At 39.2% G+C, this 20,368-nt stretch overlaps 1 protein-coding gene across 2 annotated transcripts in view; it reads right to left on the reverse strand.

Moving 5' to 3' along the window:
• Positions 1-20,368, reverse strand: part of PJA2 (praja ring finger ubiquitin ligase 2) — a 193,716-nt gene that overhangs the window by 75,533 nt on the left and 97,815 nt on the right. The window contains exon 10 of one of the 2 annotated variants that reach the window (XR_010588822.1): positions 851-1,077. The gene's annotated coding sequence lies outside the window, so the exon portion shown is untranslated. Of the gene's footprint in view, positions 1-850; positions 1,078-6,138; positions 6,416-20,368 lie in introns of those variants that run through there. The other variant, XM_065550295.1, reaches the window with a different exon arrangement.

Consider the following 20,368-nt stretch of genomic DNA (forward strand, 5'->3'; position numbering starts at 1 on the left):
ATTCTTGCAAATAATTTGTGCATCAAAAAAGCACTTTTAGAATCTTTCAGGAGTGAAGTGTTACAGTATACAAATATCAGATCTTACTTACTGAGGAAAGTTGTTTTTCCCTATTTCAAATCAGAACCAGGACTGATTGTAACAAAACGAGAGGTTAACATGGATGTTAGTATCACTTTGTAAAAGATTTTTCATCTACACTTTTTTCAGTAGTAAATGGAAACAATTTCAGAATTTATAATGAAAATAATTGAGACAAAGGGTGACATGGGCTTCAATTTCCATTGCTAATGCAGGAGTGACAGATCTGAGATAGTCTCAGCAATCCTCTTCTTCAGGCTACGTATGATCTCAGTACTTTGAGGAAGTGATTAATGTGATTTCCACCACTGCAGACAGAAGTGGAGGAGGGGGGAAGGGTTGCCCAAACTTGCTTCTCTTTTAGCACTCTTTGGTTGCCAATTCATAGTATTATATTTACAGGAACTGCTGAAAAGGAGACATTTCTGTTGATCTGTTAGCAGACCAAAACAGCCAGCTGAAGTTGGGAAGATGGTAGTAAGAATTAAAGGCAAGATGAAGTTCAGCCCCGAATGATTAGGACAGCAAGGAGAGGTCATGCTTTCCATGTCTGGTGGAACAAGGACAGGGATGATGATACTCAAAGAACTTGTTTTATACTTCCAGTTCTTCACCATGAAATATCCGCTTTCCATTGTATGTACACATACTTTCAAAGTCACTGCTAAACAGGTTGAAGATTTTCCTGTGTTTAAAACCCTTTTTAAAAATTTCATTCAATAATGTCTTAAACGGTTAGGACAAGAGCAAGTAGAGAAAAGTTATTTACCTGGATAGTAACTGGAGTTCTCGGAGATGTGTAATCCATAGATATACATTCCACTCTTGGTGCACACGTGCCCCAAGAACTTGGGATTAGAGTCTTTTGGCCAGCAGTGTGTATTGGGGCCACACATGCATAAGTGGCCTCATGCCCTGCACTGAGGACATAAAGGGCAGAGCAGCCCACCATCATTCAGGTCCTTTGCCACCGTAAAATCCAGATGGTGTAGGACTCTATAGTAGAGGGGGAAGGAGAGTGGGTCATGGAACATGAATATATAGAATATTGTTAGAACAACTCCAGTTACCGTACAGGTAAGTAATGTCTTTCTTCTTCAAGCACGCTTGTGTGTTCAAGCACTTTGTGTGTGTTCATTCCACTCTTGGTCACTCAAAAGCAGTGACCTGATCTAGGAAGGTGGGTACTCAGTGTCCAGTTAAAAAGAGACTGCAGTACAGCTCTGAGCAGACAACCTTAATGGAATAGTGTTTTGTAGACATATTGACCCTAGGGTGTTGCAGGGAGGGTCACGAAGTTATTTGGGGGGGGGGGGTCGTGGTATTGCTACCCTTACTTCTGCAATGCCTTCAGAACTGGGCAGCCAAAGAGCGGCGGCTGTTGGCTGGGCACCCAGCTCTGAAAGGAGCGCCCCGCCACCAGTAGCACAGACGTAAGGGTTGCAATACCATACTATGCCCCCTTAATTCTGCACTGTTGCTGGCAGTGGCTCTGCGACACCACCAGCAGCAGCACAGAAGTAAGGGTAGCAGTAATGCAACCCCCCCTCACAATAACCTTGCTACCCCTCCACAGCTCCTTTTTGGGTCAGGACCCCTACAATTACACCACCATGAAATTTTAGTTTTAAATAGCTGAAATCATGAAATTTACTATTTTAAAAATCTGATGACTGTGAAATTGACCAAAATGAACCATGAATTTGGTAGGGCCCTAGTCATAGAATTATAGAATATCAGGTCTGAATATAATCCAAACTCCTCTTAGATAGTTTTTGAGCTGAAATTGATTGACCTTTCATTCCCTCAGCAATTGCTACAAAGAACCTCAGGGATGTTCTGAAAGGTTTAGTTCTTCCAAAGTAAAAGGCTAATGCTTGTCGAACATCTAGAATATATCTTTTCCTTTATTTGAGTCAGATTTGGAGGAAAATATTAGTAGGTGGATCATTTGGTTCAAATGAAAGTTCATAACTACCTTAGGTAGGAATTTTGGGTGGGGTTTGAGAGATATTTTGTCAGGGTGGAATATGGTATAGGATGGGTCTGCCATGGAGGCCTGTATTTCCTCAATCCTTCTCAGTGACATAACTGCAACCAAGAAAGAGGTCTTCATAGACAGATGTAATAAGGAACAGGTTGCCATGGGTTCAAAAGAAGGGGCCCTTTCGACCTGTAAGAACCTCACTGAGGTCTCCTGGTGGGGAAGGTTCCTTTACTGGTGAAAAAAGTTTAGTAAAACCCTACAGGAATTCTGTCCCAGTAAGGTATGAAAAAAGGGGGAAGGATTTATCCTCCCTAATTTAAAAGAGTCCTTGAACACAAAACACACACACATCGGCACTTGGAGGGAAAAAAAGGAAAAAAAAAAACCTATCTGGAGTCTTATGCTTCTTCATAACTTGTTTGCGTTGCTTAGATACCATGGTGATAAGTACCTTAGAGAAATATGGAAAAGTGGCCAGGTTAGTGGTGGCATAAGAAAAGCTAAAAAGAAATCTACAATTTTCTGTGCCTTCCATGAGCATAAATGATTCACGACCCTGCAGCCACTTGGCTCCCCATGGGATGAAAGTAGAGATCCTCAACTTTGTGGCTAAGCACATATCAATCATGTTTCAAAAATAAGCAAACCTAACTAATAAAACCATCTCTATAGTTTTATCGACTATTACAAATTTACATATATAAATTACATGCAAATTCAAGGATCGAAACTTATGTATATCTTGAGCCATATACATTTAAATATGCACCTAGAAGATCAATGTATTCAAGGGTTTTGGTACAGCTGTCAAATAAAATATTGACTATTAAAAATGGTATCCTTGTTTTTCATTTAAAATATATATATCACTGAGAAAAATAATATGCAATTTTGGAAGATGCTTTCTTTTTTAAGTGCACTCAGTGAATAAAGCCTCCAGATTACAAATATTCAGGGCTAATTTATATATAATGCTCTTGATATATTTTCATTTGTAATATTTTGTGTATATGACACATATACATTTTTTTATATTATATACACACACACACAATATTACAAATGAAACTACATCAAGAGCATTTGTTCTACCAAAGTTGACAACAGAACATTTTTAAGTGAACGTGCCATCTGTTTCCATTGCCTTCTCATCTTAATATTGACATTTCACTGTTCTCTCATATATACCTACATGCATGGATGCACATTGTATATTAATAACAGACAGTGTAAGCAGATGCTATAACTTCAATTGCACATATAAAATGTAACAGATTGTATTTAGTTATTCTGAGATTATATTGTCTGAATAACCATCATAGTATTACACTGATTTTTAAGTAGACAAATCTAAACAATAATCCATCTCTTTTGTTACCTAAGGTGACAGATGATAAATTAAGAGACTTTTTCCAAAGATGACAACATAATGAAGAGACAAAACAACTCTTTCAGCCTCCCATTAACAATAGTTGTTCTAAAATATACAGAAGAGCATGAATGTTTTGTATGGTGAAGTCACAAAACTGATTGTAACAATGTTGGCTTGATTCCCTTTTTGAACACCAAGGTACAAACTCTGCCTCTTCCTGCCTGGGCAAAAGAAGTACTTCTGCTGTACAGGAGGGCAAATCTAGAGAGCACACATGTAACACAAAGCCTCTAGGCACCACAGAACCCATCTGTGAGGGAGCCCCATGTGTACCATTTTGCAGTAGGCTTTTGGAGACATGGCAGTTGAAGGGCCAAATGGATGTATTGCTGTCCAGACCCAATGACCATTTCCCCCACATAAGGGCTCAGGGGACCAACGTCATAGGGACTAGTGCAGCTCTAATGTTATAGTAGCAACTACGAGCATCTCCTCTGCCACACTGCAGCCTGAGGATTTTTTCTCACCTCCTGAGATATAACCATCATGCACAGCCTCACTGTTCAGTGTGGGCACCAAAACATTTGGGCCATAGCAGCTAATTCTCAGAACTTCAGACTCAGAACTTCCACTGAAGCAGGAATTTTTAAAAATGTAAAAGTAAATACAGTCATTTGTCAAAATCTATAAAGCTACTATCATGCCCTCCCCTTCAAATCCCTCCTTAACCCTCTGTCATGATGACTAACATTGCCATCTGATAATGGTTAGATAGGTGGCAAGCAAAGACTAAATATTTATGCAAAACATGCTTATTTTACAATCCTCTCATCCCTCTCCCACCCTATTGAATGTTTCTTCCACCTACTGCATCTTATCATAATCCTAGATTCTGTGCACCTTAGGCTAGCAACCCTTTCTTTTTCATATTTTTTCTTTTAATTTGTTGGGGCCCTAATTCTTGACAGGGACCTCTAGGAAGTACTGCAATACAAATAATAATTATAAAAATAATAATATAGGATGAGTAACAATTAAGGAAAACAGATTGCAAATGCCTTGGGGTTAATGGCAAATACTAAATGCTTCTATTAATTCAACAAAGAGCTATGTTTCTAGATTAAATTACATTGATGTGAAGAAAGCTAAGCTAGACTATTTTTAAATGATTATTTATGGGTTTTAGTACATTGGTTTCAATGGGAATTTTGCCTGAGTAAGGGCTGAAACACTGTCCTGTTTAAGTTGTTTTTCAGTCACTGGCTAATTGCCGGCCACTTCTTTCCTATTTTTTTAAAACTCGTTCCTCTGAGACAGTACATTTTCTAAACAGACTCTTCATTACATGAATATCTGTATAAACCAACAATTTTGTAAGGCTTTCTCAAACAGAAGTTTACATGCATTAAAAATACCCATTTTTACATAATCCTTTGAAACACAAAACTATCTTCCAATGATTTCATTAAATGAACAGAATTATTTGTGAATGAAAATCTACAATATTTCTCCCCCCAAAAAACAATGCTGATTCTGAAAACAGAAAAAAAAAACTGACAAACTAATCTCCATTACTGTTGGCACAAAGCTTCATGGACAGTGATCTACACATATCCTTGCTTCCCACAGAAACTGTCAATGTACAGACATTATAAACCAGAACTCCTAGCTGGAGACTTGGAGCTACATTGCAGTATCCACATTTTGACAGCGGAAAAAAATCTTTAATCTCTTTCCACTCCCTATACGTTAGGGCAAATCATTATCCAAGTGCGATGGCTACCTATTCAGATCAGATTTTAACATAAAACCTACAGTGAATTAAGCAACACCTTTAAGCAGCATTTTAGTAATTTAACAGCATCATTTTGTTAGCTGTTTCTAGAAACATAAACCATCAAATTAACAAATATCACCGTGTTGTATTTACCATTATTCGTCAGGCTCTTCATTTATTCTTTGCTCGTCTTAATTATGTAACCACGGTATATTAGCAATACATTTTGCAGTGTAAAGCCATAAATGATGGCCTACTCACCAGTTTCCACCAAAAATAAGTTCCTTTTCACCAGAAATTCTGTTTAAATTTTCAACTGCCAGGGAATAATTACTTTGCAAAATCTAAGGTGGACCAACCTAGCCATCATGCTAGGCAACTTCCAAATGGATTTGTATTTTGTTCTTGGAAAAGCCTAACTTTTTTTCTCATTTTATATCTGAGAAATGGCTAGGTCTAGGAACTTTCCCTTTTAGCCTAGTCAATGCAATAGTTGTGGTTTTGAGACTTGTAACTGAAAGCTATATGGGAAATCGAGATTGGCTACAAAAGGGCAGAATTAATATTGCACTTGGAACCTTAACTAGCATTTCCATGCTTACTGGTACCTAAATTTTATTGTTGCTGCAATTTTTAAAAATACAACCTTCTAATTTCCTGACTTTTCAGACATTAGTATTTTAAGTTACTGGAAAGTTATAAACATGGTCTAAAATACAGAGAGCATTTAAACATTTGCCCAGGGAACCCTTCTACTAACTGGGGGGGGGGTGGATTTAAGGCTACTTTCAAATAGGAAACAATTATCAGGAGGTTAAAAAACAACAGCCCCACATTAAAACTTACATGTGATGCTGTAAAAATACCTGAACCTCAAAAGGCTTAGGGTTCAACTGAGCAGCCTGATATTTGGATACTTACTTTAACCATCAGGTCTCACAATCCAAGGCAGCATTCCACAAACTCTCCACAATCTGTAACTGCTACCCCCATCCAGCATGTTCAGACAGAGGACAGCAGGTCCTTCCCAGCCGCTCCAGGTTCTTTAGGGTAGGATTGCATGGATGAGATCAGCCTGTCATCCACTTCAGGAGGCAATCTCCCTCTTCCTCTCAGTCCCCCTTGTTCTCTCTTCTCTGGGAGGGTGTTGTGCATTGGGGGTGGGAGGATAAAGCCTTCCTCAATGCCACTCCAGATCCTGTAATTCCACATGGTGATAATTTAATGGTGCTGCAAGCACCTGTGCTTAAGAGCAGGGGGCAGTTGCCAACTTCCTCTCATTCTGCCACACAACCCCCAGTGGTCAGGGAAGTAGTGAGGAGTACCAGAGAGAGAGTAGATGTTACCATACAGGCTCCTGCCTTCTCCACAACAGTGCACTCTAGTGGTGGGAAGCCAGCACCACTTTAACAAAAAAAGCTTTAGGCAGTGGATGTCACAGTTGTTAGGACAACAGCAAGGACTGTTAGTACCAGAGATAGGTTTGTAACACTTTGGCACATTCCAGCATTCAGAGGCCCTTTGGGAGCTGTTCTAGGCTCACTGATAAGTCTGTTAGATAAAAATCTCAGTTTGCATCAAAGAGTCTGTGGCTGCATTTGTATATTTATGTTCTGACTCATGTTGGTGTTGAACCCTAACTTTGTTTTGGGCAAACCTACTACAGTAACTCCTCACTTAAAGTTGTCCCACTTAACGTTGTTTCGTTGTTATGTTGCTGATCAATTAGGGAACATACTAATTTAAAGTTGTGCAATGCTCCACTCTTACATTGTTTGGCTGCCTGCTTTCTCCACAGCTGGCAGCCTCCCTACACCCCACCCCTCCCCAGCGCCTCCCGCCCGCCGGCAGACCCCGCGGATCAGCGCCTTCTCCCTCCTCCCCCCGCCTCCTGCCTGCGGCAATCAGCTGGCTTGCAGCATTTTGGAGGCAGGAGGGAGGGGGAGGAGCAAGGACTCGGCGCGCAGGTTCCCCCTCCCTCCCCTGCGTCCCGAACGCTGCAAGTCAGCTGATTATCCTGGGCAGGAGGCAGGGGGGGCGGGAGGGGGAGCCTGCATGCTGAGTCCTCGCTCCTCCCCCCTCCCTCCTAAACACCACAAGCCAGCTGATTTCCCTGGGCAGGAGGGAGGGGGGAGGAGCGAGGACTTGGCGCGCCTCTCCCCTGCCTCCTGAACACGGCAATCAGCTGGTTTGCGGCGTGTAGAGGAGAGAGGACGCAGCCTGTAAAGTAAAGGGGAAGGAGGTGGGAGGGAGAAGAGGTGGGTCAAGGGTGGGGGTATGGGGGAAGGAGTGGAGGGGGTGGGCTGAGGGTTGAGCCCCCCCCACCCCTGGTGCTTGCAGAGTAGGGGAAGCTGCCCTGGAACCTAACCCCTCCTATTTACATTAATTCTTATGGGGAAATTGGATTAGCTTAACATGGTTTCACTTACAGTCGCTTTTTTCAGGAACATAATTACAACGTTAAGTTAGGAGTTACTGTACAACACGTATTTTCAAACTCCACTGCACCGAATATAAAAATACTGTCACACAGTGTTTGATATAGGCCCTATCAGTACATTATTCCAAGACCATAGAAAATGGCTTCCGTTTTTATTCAAAGTCCAAAGGCTTACTGCTAGCTGATTAGCATTGTCCAGTGAGTTTTGTGTATTTGTTCAGGAGAGAAAATGGGCTAGTGAGATCAATGTCACATGATCTACTGGGACTTTAAAAATCTAGAAGCTAGAGTGTGTGGATAGAAGCAAGAATGAAAGAGGCATAATAGGTATTAAAATTGATGAGATTTGCCAATTCCTCACTAGAAGCTATAGAGGAAGGACAAGTGAGATCACAAGGTAGAAGATTATACTAAGATAATGGTAAAGATAAGGATAATCACATTGAATGCTTCAGCTTTCTTGATAATTGCTAGCAGAATCCTCCCACTCTCCACCTCCATTGTACAAATGGCTAAGAGCATTATGTGCTATTTCATTTTGAAAGGACAATGGCCAGATTGTACAGGACACTGATGGAGGTAGGATATTGGTAATTCCATTGTATTTTCTATTTCTTATTTAGTGTACACTATTCCTACAATACCAGTATAAATGAGCTTGCCTAGCAGTTCTTCAAACGAAATGAGCTTTTATGTACTGGAGTGGACCTTTTGTGCATCACAATTCTTTATACTATTGAATATGGACAACCTTAAGTATTCTGCACAAAAACAGTGCAAAATTCACTGGCAAAAATTTCATTTGAAATACCACTACTATAAGGCATTTAAAACTGAAATATTTAAAACAGAATGCTTAACTTTTTTCAAATTATGTACTCAGGCAACAAAACTGGTATATGTATAAAAATATATAATCTGTGTAGATAAAATTAGGTGACATTCTATACTCATAAATAAGTTAGTTCTTAACTGGTAGTGGTGCCTCAATCGTCCCTTGCCCTCTAGGTTGGAGGGAGGCCATATCGCCTCACTACACTAACAAAAGAGATTTTTTCTTCAACAAACTTCATATTGAAACTTTATTTCAAAATCAACATAATGTAGTATTTTAAAAGACCAATCATATGTAAAATGAAGGGGTGGACAACAAAAGGTTTGTGTTTGAATGTATTAATATATAATATTCAAAAAGTAAACTATATAGGAATAAATTATTGAAATTTTATCTTTATTATAAAGTGACTTATGGTGCACACACTCACCACCACAATGCCTCATTGTGTCAGGGCACAATGGTACAGGAGCCTTTATCTCCAGCACCCTCTACAGGCATCTGCCTCTGTGTGCAATTCAGTTCTCTGTCTGAGAAGGTGCCTAGTTCAAATCCCTTCATCAAGCACAAACTAAGGTCCAAGGTGTCTCATCAAATCAGCATTCCTCTCCTCCAGTCTCCTTTCTCAGCTACTCCAGTACTGAGTACTGGCTTCTCAGACAGTCTTCCTGAGGTGTCTGTTCTCCTGCAGATACTGGCAAAGGCCTCTTCACAGGAGTCCCTCTGTTCCCTATAGTTCCTCTCCTCAGCTTGAACACTCTCCCTTTTTATGAGGCCCAAGTGTCCATTAAGTTATCACCTCATGCCTCTTACTTAGTTCTGCTCCTCTGGCTGAGAAGCAACTAATTAATTACAATACAGTTGCAATAGATGTAACTAGTGGATCAGAATCCTTTCTAACCAGTGATGGAGTTTCATCCTCCCACCACAGTGACAAGTTAGTGATTTGTTTACATTATAACTAGATTCTCAACCTGAAATCTACTTGTCATTTTTAGAAAATATCATGAAGTATTTTGATCCTGGGTTTAGGTTAACACTGGTAGATGTTGCCCGTTCCCTGGAATCAGGCCAAGAAATAACCACAAACAAAGGTCGAACTAAAGCAGTACTGAGGGTTGATTTATTGCTTGCTTCCCTTATTTGCACAATTATACTCACACACACATCACATGCATACTGGCAGGCTGCAGTTGCCAGTGTTGCTTTTGATCTTAGGCAACTGAGACTGGCCAGGTTCCAGCTTCCCAGAGATCGAACTGCTAGGCGACGAGAGTCCCCGGAGCCCCTTCGGATCTGCGGGAGGGCTCTACTGCTTCTGGTCCGGTCCTGAGTTCTTGCTGTTGGGGTTACATCTCTCTCTGGCCGCTACTGCCATAGGTTTATATACAGTCCATATACACCTCGATTATCCTTACACAGTAATAATTCAGTTCAAGCCTTGCGATTGGTTTCTTACACTCATACTATCTCACTCACTCCTTACATATTGATTAAATATAGCTTTAAGCAAGCCCCCCACATTAGTGAGGACTTCCGCTGCTGTTTGTGGTTCAGACAGGAAACTGTGCAAACCACACTTTAAGGGCAAGATAGCTGGTATGACAGGAAGTTGTTTAGACTGCTTAAAAGGGCAGATGTGGAGGGAGTGGGCCATAGGCTGCCCCTCCTCCCCATGAAGCAGGTGCTGCTGTTGTCTGAGGAAGGCCAAGCCAGGGATGGGGCTGCGTACAGCTACAGTAGACAAACACTTGTCTCCTTCCCTCGAGGTATGTCCACACTGTACACCTTTGGCAGTGGCATGTATGGCATGTGAAGTTACATGTCATAGTGAAAAGCAGGCTGCGTCCACACTGCCACATGACAATGGAAGGCTATGGCAGTGGGGAGGCAGCGGGGAAAGGCTCCATCAGTAGAGAGTTTCCAGAGTCTATCTGTGTTGCTTCCCCCTGCCAGAGCCTTTTCCCATTGCTGGAGTCTTTTCCTGCAGCAAGGAAAGGCTGTAGCAGATCCCAGCAGCAGGGAAAGGCCTCTATAGCAGGGAGATGCCGGAGCTTTTCCTCCACTGCTAGAGCCTTTCCTTTCAGTGGGAAAAGGCTCTGGCAGCAGGACACTACTCTGCTAAAAATAGCAGCGTAGATGGTGGTGGTGGTGGTGGGGAAAGCACTGCTTGGGCACTCTTTAGGGTACATAGTCTGAGGTTCTGGTGTAAATTGTACTTGCCAAATCAGTGCCTCACCATTCACACTGCTATTTATACCTGTGCTAGGGTGACAGGTGGCATATATATTCTACACACCACTGTAAGAAGTATACAGTCTAGAGATATCCTTAAGTGGTACAGATAAAAATGTAAATGCTTGCAAGCTCATAAGCCTCTTTGCAATTACTATTATTTTAAGATTTAAAACTCAGCTTTCACAATGTTATCCAGCAAGCAATGCCATTATAAGTCATTTACTGATATTCCACATAATTAGTCATTAAGTCTAAGAAAAAAAAACAGGCTTACTAATTTAAAGATAAAAACAAAGGCTCTGCATCTTTTTTACTCTAACAGTGCTCCATTTCAATACCAAGACGACTGGGATGGAAGAGGTTCTGCATACCTCACTGCAATAGCCTTTTGCATTTGGGACGATTAATAAATACTAATTTGATTCATTAAAAAGGTGACAGGGATTTTGGAACATTAGATTCTTACCAAAGCTCGGTTCCTCTGTGAATACAAAATGTACATGAATACATCAGTTTTGTTAAGGCCCATCTAATGTTAACTCAAATTGGCATTAGCTCACTTCTCACTGAAAATAATACTTTAACAAAATTAGCCCTTCTTTATACCTGCTGTAATATCAGCTTGCTATTTTTCAATAAACTTTTTGAACCTCAAAAGCACTTTCTTCCCAATCACATAAACCCATTGATGAGCTAGGTTGTCCACTGAAGTAGCTTTCCTGATTTTGGCACCTTCTGTCATTTTGGGTAGGTGTGGACTAGAAAAAAATGTTCTTAGTATGCATTAGTTAGGGTGGTCTAATGAAAATCACAGTGTAGATAAGCCAAGTAGTACAGTACTTAGCATGTGTTAAATTGAGCTGAAGCTGAAGCTCTCCTTTAGGTAGAGAATTGCCTACACAAATCTATGCATCCGAAGAAGTGGGCTGTAGTCCACGAAAGCTTATGCTCTAATAAATTTGTTAGTCTCTAAGGTGCCACAAGTACTCCTGTTCTTCTTTTTGCGGATACAGACTAACACGGCTGTTACTCTGAAACCTCCTTTAGGTAGAGAATTGCCTACACAAATCTATGCATCCGAAGAAGTGGGCTGTAGTCCACGAAAGCTTATGCTCTAATAAATTTGTTAGTCTCTAAGGTGCCACAAGTACTCCTGTTCTTCTTTTTGCGGATACAGACTAACACGGCTGTTACTCTGAAACCTACACAAATCTAGATACACATGCTCTTTTCTAGGGTTCAACTCGCCCAGCTAAAAATTACTAAATTTGCTGTGTCTAGACTCTAGTTTTAGAACATGTTGGATAAAAACAGCTTCTTAATCCTATTCTAGACAAACTCTCATGGAAGGGGAAGACTGGCACTAAATTTAGACAGTCTACTTACTATAGGAGGTGACAGCTTAAAAATACAGAGGGTGAGTGGCATTCACTGGGCAAGAAAAGCAAATAGCAACCCAAAACAGAGGACAAAGAAACTATAATTGTTTAGAAATCTGATTACTGTTAATTGAATTTTCTGATAATAAACATTTACCAGCTGTCAAGATGAAACATCTGCAAGCTGCCTTTGAATACCAAGGTCTGGAGTTACTTCTACAAAAAAAGAAATGTCTTCACTCACTGGTATATGGGTGGGAAAGTAGTAACTTTCTGCATCTTCATGCAGAATGACAGATTCTCATGAATATGCATGACTATACAGATAATAATATTATGCCCTTTATATTTCATCTCCTAACACCTCAAATCCTGTAATTCAGCAGTATGTCTTCTGTAAAGTAATACAAAATATTTTTAATATACATTGGTGCTTCATTCTTTTGCCTAGACATGCCAATTGATCCAACATTGAAATGTAAACAGTAATAAATGTTTTCCTATTCTCTTTCCTTCCCTTACACAACAAAGGAAAAAACAACACACCAGCAGCTTATTATTTCAATGCTAGTTTTTCCATATAACTTTGAGTATATACATTTGTCTATACGCAAATATTATTGAATGTTCATTTGCTATTTGAATTATTCCTCTTCTCAGACGATGACTGTTTTAGAAGTTTGGCCACTCACCATTATCCCAAGTTACTCAATTCAGTAATAAATTCATTGTTTAAGTTCTGATCTTTTTGTAAGGAATTTTGCAAATTTTCTATACTTACTGTTATGGTTGAACATTTTCCTGTCTCTCACATAGCTGAGATTGACACAATTAGGTTTTAATTGTGTGTAATGAATTAATATCAATTTAAGGGGCAAATTTTAAAATAGTGATTTAGGTTAGCACAGAAAGTAGAGAAATTACCAACATAAAATCCAGTTCACTATCAGCACATGGTTTACACATAAGCGGGTTTCCTAGGTGGTGAGCTGAAATATGCATATTTTATATATGTACAAATGGGACTCTCATTTGTACAAATGGAGGCAAGTGATTGCAGGGGAAGATAGAAGGGAAGAGTAAAAATCAAAAAACAGAGAAAAGGGAAAGACAGGAGGAACCAGAAAATACAGAAAGAAGACAAAAGGCAAAGTAAAGAGGCAGACAATTAATCTTTCTAGAAACACTGCCCCACGTAATAACAGATAGGACGTGTTACATGCAGAATGGCAGATTTATACATTGGGAAGATGCAAGAGTGACAGAAAATAATCTGACCTAAGGTATGAAAACCAAACATGGAAGTGAAAATAGAGACAGAGAAATAGAGACAGAGTGTTTTTTTGGCATCAAAATGTTGAGAGAGATCTATTTTCCCCAAAAGATTTATAGAAGGGGAGTCTCTGAGCCCCCTCAATTTAGGATTTCACCTTTAGTAAATGCACCTTCTTTTGATGTCTCTTATTCCATGTTCCCACATTTAACACCCCTCCCCCTAAATGTCCAACTATCTCATTGTAATGACTAAACTGGACACATGTTGGGTTAAATCTGACCCTCTGGAATTAGGACCCTCAGTAGTACTGATCATTATTTTGGTACTTTCCAGAAAATGAATTAACTTCACGTACAGCAAGTAGTTCCGCTGAAGTGAGCTTTATTCACAGGAGTAAACTTATGCTCCTCTGCAAGTGTGTGCGGGATTTAGGCCTAAATTTTGACAAAACACAAAACGTGTGATGACAAAGTGAAACCAGAGACAAAGAGTCAGAAACAAGAAGTTCATGTGGTTGCTTTGGTTAATCATACACACCTCAATGACTTTGCATTTTAAAAAATAATTTGGTTTATAAATTTACATTGTTACTACTGATTATAAAAGTAGATTTACAAAACAGAGTAGTGCTTTGCACTCTGTACAGAACTCACCTCCTTCATCATCATTCACTGAAACGGCCCCTCCATTTGTACTCCTCTGTTGCAGAGCCTCTCTCAAAGCTTTCGAGCTAAGGACTGGTGCATTTTTAACTAATTATTTAAAACCCAGAGGAGAGTCTTCCCAGGTTAACATTACATTAATTCGTTTGAATGACTGGGTCTCATTTTTATGATTTAATCAGCAAACATTCCAAACTCCCTTTCCTGAGCTAATTTTGTGCTTCAAGTTTGTAAAATAACAAAATAACAAAACAGAAGTAGTAATCTGTGTAGCTCAAAAGCCGGTCTCTTTCACCTACAGAAGATGGTTCAGTACAAGATATTACCTCATCCACCTTGTCTCGCTAAAACAGATACAATCAAAGATACATGAATGGCTCTAGCCCACTTGTAATGCATTCCACTGTGGTAATTCGAAGGGGCAATCTACTTCAAATACTGCTCACAGTGGCATCTTCCTAAACTAGCAAATGTAATCAAAATGTCAGTTTAAGACAGAATTTGTCTTATAAGGAATTGACTGGCATAAGTAAATATATTTATTACAAATCTATACAACTATTGTTGCAGCTAGTAGCTTTATACTATAATTTTCAAGAAGCATTAGAAAAACACAACCTGACTTCAAATGTTTGTTACAAGAATTCTGCTCATGTGCAATGATGCTTATCTCCACTTTTACAGGAATTATCTTACACATTAACAGGTCACAGTAGAATACTGTTATTCAACTTACAAGACAAAAATATGCCTTTATTGTACTTTTAAAAAAACTCATCTCGTTTTCCTATTTCAGGGCTATCAAGCAGCCACTAGCATCTAGCTGTTCTTAATCAGTGTTAGTGAGAGAATGTGGGTGAGGTAATATCATTTATCGGACCAACTTCTACTGGTGAGAGAGAGGAACTTTTGAGCTTACACTGAGCTCTTGTTAAGCTCTGGGAAACTTAATGTTGCAGATAAATACAGTATGGAACAAATTGTTTAGCATAAGTAGTTAACAGGGACTATTCAAGGTATTGTTAAAATACTAAATATTTGTTTTCTTTCAGAAAAGAACCTGGTGCAAAGTAACCAACCTTAAACTTCAAAAAAATTACCTTGCTCCTACAATAAAGTGTAATTGACTTTCTTTGAAGCCTCTGGGAAAATTTCTGTCTGAATAGGTGAAATATGGTTGTTTCACTGTTGAAAATTGTGACCCTCAATTCTATTTTTACCTTTGTTTAAAGGTTGTTTGAGAAACATTGGACCTGATTCTCATTTACATAAAGGTTTCTTTATAACTGCTGTGGCAGCATAAATTACCTTTACATCCACTTTAATGCAGTTTTATGTTGCCACACCTGTGCAGAAGGACCTTAGTGTAAATGAGAATCCAGCCCATTATGTTTTAGCCTTTAATGTATGAGACACCACTAAACCAATATGCTTCTTAAACAGTAATGATTACAAGGACATCTACCTCAAAAATACACCTACTGCAATGTTTTAAACTAATAGTTAAAAAAAAAATCACATAATTTCCAATATGAAGTTTCAGCATTGAAACAAAATTTGCAAATACAGATTTCTTTTTCTGTGTTTTTATGGTACTAGAAAAAGAAAGGAATACAGATGCCATCTGGTGAAATTCCTCAGTCTACAAGCATGGTATTTAAAACAAATATCAATTATCAGGAAGTAAAACAAGGGAGAAATAAACACCTGCTGAACAAGAAAGGAATTGACAGGGTGTATTCAGAGCTGATAGATAATACACATCACTGTGTTTGATATAAACACTCAATCCCAATACAATCGTTGGTTGTATGTCCCACCATACTATACTGAACTGTGCTTAAGGAAGTGCAAAGAGAGATCCCAAATAATTTCAGATGGATCAGACTTTTGATGGAGACTCACTATCAGTACAGTACAAAGAAATGACACCATGTCCTGGACTGGATAAAGCCAAAAATTACAAGTGGGGTTCAAAATTTTATTATACAATTATTTTGACATGAAAAACAACAAAATTAAAAAAAAAGGCAAGCTGAGGTGGGCCAGGTGAATTCACTAGAAAATGAATAATTTCGTTTTTGTGAAGGAAGATGATAGCTCTTCCTGTGGCCCATTAATAAAATAGCGTGTCATGGAACAAGCGCATAAGATACAGGTCAAATTCTGGATCTATATTTAGTTGCCCAAAACACTGGTAAAAAGTGACATACTGGTCAGGATTTTCAAAAGTGCATAAGGGAGAGAGGCGTGCAACTCTCACAGAAAGTCAGTAAGAGTTGAGCTTTTTTGAAAATCCCCATCATTCACTATAAAAGAAGAGGTGCATCCAAATGATCACAACACCTCCAAGGAGCATTCACATATTTCTAACAGAAAATAATATAAGAAAAAATTAGGACAGCCCCCAGAATGTCAGTTTCATCTAGTTATTGCAAAAATGGGCACGATGAGAAGTTTTACGGTTCTTTCCAGAAAGTCCAATAGGAACAAATATTCCACTCTCTTATCAGTGTCTAGTATGTTGTCACCTGATTTGTTAAAAACTGTTTGTTTTTTAAACTAATGAGCATAATCTGAAATAGTATTTGTGAGATAGTTGTCTCCGTACTGGTTAACAGACAACCTTTCCTCCAACACAAAGGAGGTAATAATATTGCTGCAAGACTAAAGAATATCTTAGGCTTGGTCTACACTAAACCCCCAAATCGAAGTAAGTCGACGTACCTTACTTCGAACTTACCGCGGTCCACACCCGGCAGGCAGGCTCCCCCGTCAACTCCGCGTACTCCTCGCGGCGAGCAGGATTACCGGAGTCGACGGGGAGCACTTCTGAGTTCGATTTATCGCGTCCAGACAAGACGCGATAAATCGAACCCAGAAGTTCGATTGCCTGCCGCCGAACCAGCGCGATAAGTATAGACAAGCCCTTATAATCAGACAACGATGGATGAAAGAAAGAGAAAATATCTTGTTTCTTTAAATTAGAAATTCTGAGTGCAGGCATGCAGTTTGGATCATACATTATGACTCCGATCCCCCAAACACTTATGCATATTCTTAACTTTAAAATTAAGCACTTTAAACTTAAGCATTTGCATGTTAGAAGGATCATGACCTATATTATAGTATTGAAAAAAGGAAGTCTCTAAATGCAATAAAAAGTACATTGCAAATTCCAATTACAGATGCTGGACTCATAAAGGTGTATTTAGCAGACAAGACAATCAATAAAACAGCATCCCTGAAAGGAAGAGGCTTCCAGGTAACAAAAACAGAAAAAAACAGGAAAAAAAATAAGTCATTTAATGAGCAGCATGCCTGGTTACTTTGGTACATTTGCGTATTACACCCTCCCACATCAGTCTGCTCACAGCCTTTTCCTTCAATAGCAACAGTCCACGTCATATATACAAAACTTCTGATTGTTTACATTTTGCTCTAGTTAATTTGATTTTGGAGCTGGTTCCAATTATGATTTGGTGGGGGGCGGGATATAAGAAAGGGGCTGGCAGTGTATTTAAATAGTTTAATTTACTTACTTTTTACTGTTGTGAATTTTAATTTTAGTAAAAAGCAACCAGATCTTGGAATGGGTACTTCTATTATCTGTTTTAAATAAATCAAAATAAAATGAAATGTAAAAAGTAAAAATATTAAATCCATCAAAATGAGACCTCTAAAAATGTGGGTATGATTCACAAGAACAAGGTCAAAATGGGGACCAATTTTTGTTTCAATTAGTTTGGATGGGATTTTCAAAAGAATTTAAGTTAGGGTTGAACACAAGTCACATTGACTTTCAGTGTGACCTAGGGACTTTTCACCCATTGCTCCTAATCTCTGATATAGTTTCATACTTATTAAGGCCAGAGGGAGATCGTTATGATCTTGATAACAGAGGCCACAGAACCCCACCCACTAATTTCTGTATTCTTCTGGTTGAGTTACAGCATATTTTTTAGAAAGACATCAACAGTCTTGATTTCAAGGAGGTTCACCTTGTAGAGATCCTCAATACTCTGCCTAATCTCATTAAAACTGAATTCACAAGAAAGGAGTCATATGGGTAGTACCTCCAAGGTGCAGGAACAACCATGCAAGCAAAGAGAAAAACTCTTCATTTTGGCATTTTTGGTTTCTTCCTTCTCTTTTAGCTAAGATACGCTGTAGTATAAATAATATGTAATTCATCCCATTACAGAATAGTATTTTCTTCTTGTAGAGGGATGGACTCAGTCAAGTCTTTTCAATCTTTGATTACTGTGATCCTACCTGTTATGAAACTGCTTTACCGCATTATATCCAAATTTGTGTTATATCGGGTCATGTTATATTGGGATAGAGGTGTACATATCAAAATTAATAAAAAGGATCAAAAAGTTTCCTCTGGAGGGTATCTAATAGGGTAAAACAAAATAAACAACCCATTGGTCTGGGTAACAATTGTTATCATATAGTTTTCTCAGAGCTTGATAAACTGAGATATGAACCTAACTATCCCTCATATGTATTATACAGAAGCAGGTACCCAAATCAATGGCTTTCATTGTTTTGTTTAACTACCTGGAACTTCAGTTTTGAATTTTGATGTTTAGGTAGGTTGGCTGGCCTTGGACAACATGTTTTGGCAGTTATGGGATATTAATATTGTAGGATTGTGTGTGAGTGCACACATGTGTGCGTAACAACTAAAAATTCTAAAAAGCACAATGCCACTTTCTCAATGGCTGCCATTTCAACTATGATACCTGGTATGTAATTTATTCAGGATAAAAATACCCCAAGTGATCTATTTACAACATATATATTTCTCAGAAGGTTGTCTGGGCACATATAACGAACCTCTGTAGTAAACAGAAATCTCAATCTAAAAAGATCTTTCAGGAGTTTAAGCAAGGGCAAAATGAAATTTCTTTTTTAAACCAAGGACACATTAAACAAATTGGAGGTCTGACTGCAGTTCCCAGCAGAGAGAAGTCTGAATGGACACGAAAACTGGATTAAACTACCTTCTTGCCCCTTGAGGAGGTTTCTTTCATTTAGTTATGTCTGTGTCAGAAAGCTTGCACTACTCCATCCAGATCTACTTCGTGCACAAATAGAGAACTTACTTTCCAAAGTCTCTTTCTTTCAAGGTGTATGGGGGAGAAGTGGGCAGGGAAGAAAGAAGGGATGAGGGGGAACCAAAGTGACTAATACTAGATTTTTGGCTAACAAAAATCTGCATTCTAACTTTAGAACCAGAGATGTTTTATTACAATATTAAGTGCAGTTTATATCATATATGTAACTGCTTTTGGAGAATGAATATCGTATTATTAACACAAACATTCAAAATGGGGTAGTTTGTTGTGGTGCTGCTACTCATTTTTGTGGTCTTTTCTTAAGGAGACTCTGCAATACATTGTGTCAAGTATCAGGGGGTAGCCGTGTTAGTCTGTATCTACAAAAACAACAAGGAGTCTGGTGGCACCTTAAAGACTAACAGATTAATTTGGGCATAAGCTTTCGTGAGTAAAAACCTCACTTCTTCGGATGCATAGAGTGAAAGTTACAGATGCAGGCATTATATACTGACACATGGAGAGCAGGGAGTTACTTCACAAGTGGAGAACCAGTGTTGACAGGGCCAATTCAATCAGGGTGGATGTAGTCCACTCCCAATAATAGATGAGGAGGTGTCAATTCCAGGAGAGGAAAAGCTGCTTCTGTAGTGAGCCAGCCACTCCCAGTCCCTATTCAAGCCCAGATTAATGGTGTTGAATTTGCAAATGAATTTTAGTTCTGCTGTTTCTCTTTGAAGTCTGTTTCTGAAGTTTTTTTGTTCAATGATAGTGACTTTTAAATCTGTAATAGAATGACGGTCAGTAGGTTTCCGGTATAGGAACCACTTCAGATTTGGGGACAACTTATACCTTCAAGTCAGTGGCACTGCTATGGGTACTCGCATGGCCCCACAGTATGCCAACATTTTTATGGCTGACTTAGAACAACGCTTCCTCAGCTCTCGTCCCCTAATGCCCCTCCTCTACTTGCTATATTGATGACATCTTCATCATATGGACCCACGGAAAGGAGGCCCTTGAAGAATTCCACCTGGACTTCAACAATTTCCACCCCACCATCAACCTCAGCCTGGACCAGTCCACACAAGAGATCCACTTCCTGGACACTACAGTACAAATAATTGATGGTCACATAAACACCACCCTATACCGGAAACCTACTGACCGCTATACGTACCTACATGCCTCCAGCTTCCATCCAAGACACATCACACGATCCATTGTCTACAGCCAAGCCCTAAGATACAACCGA

The sequence above is a fragment of the Chrysemys picta genome, chromosome 6 (genome assembly GCF_011386835.1).
Source record: "Chrysemys picta bellii isolate R12L10 chromosome 6, ASM1138683v2, whole genome shotgun sequence".
Classification (NCBI taxonomy): Eukaryota; Metazoa; Chordata; order Testudines; family Emydidae; genus Chrysemys; species Chrysemys picta.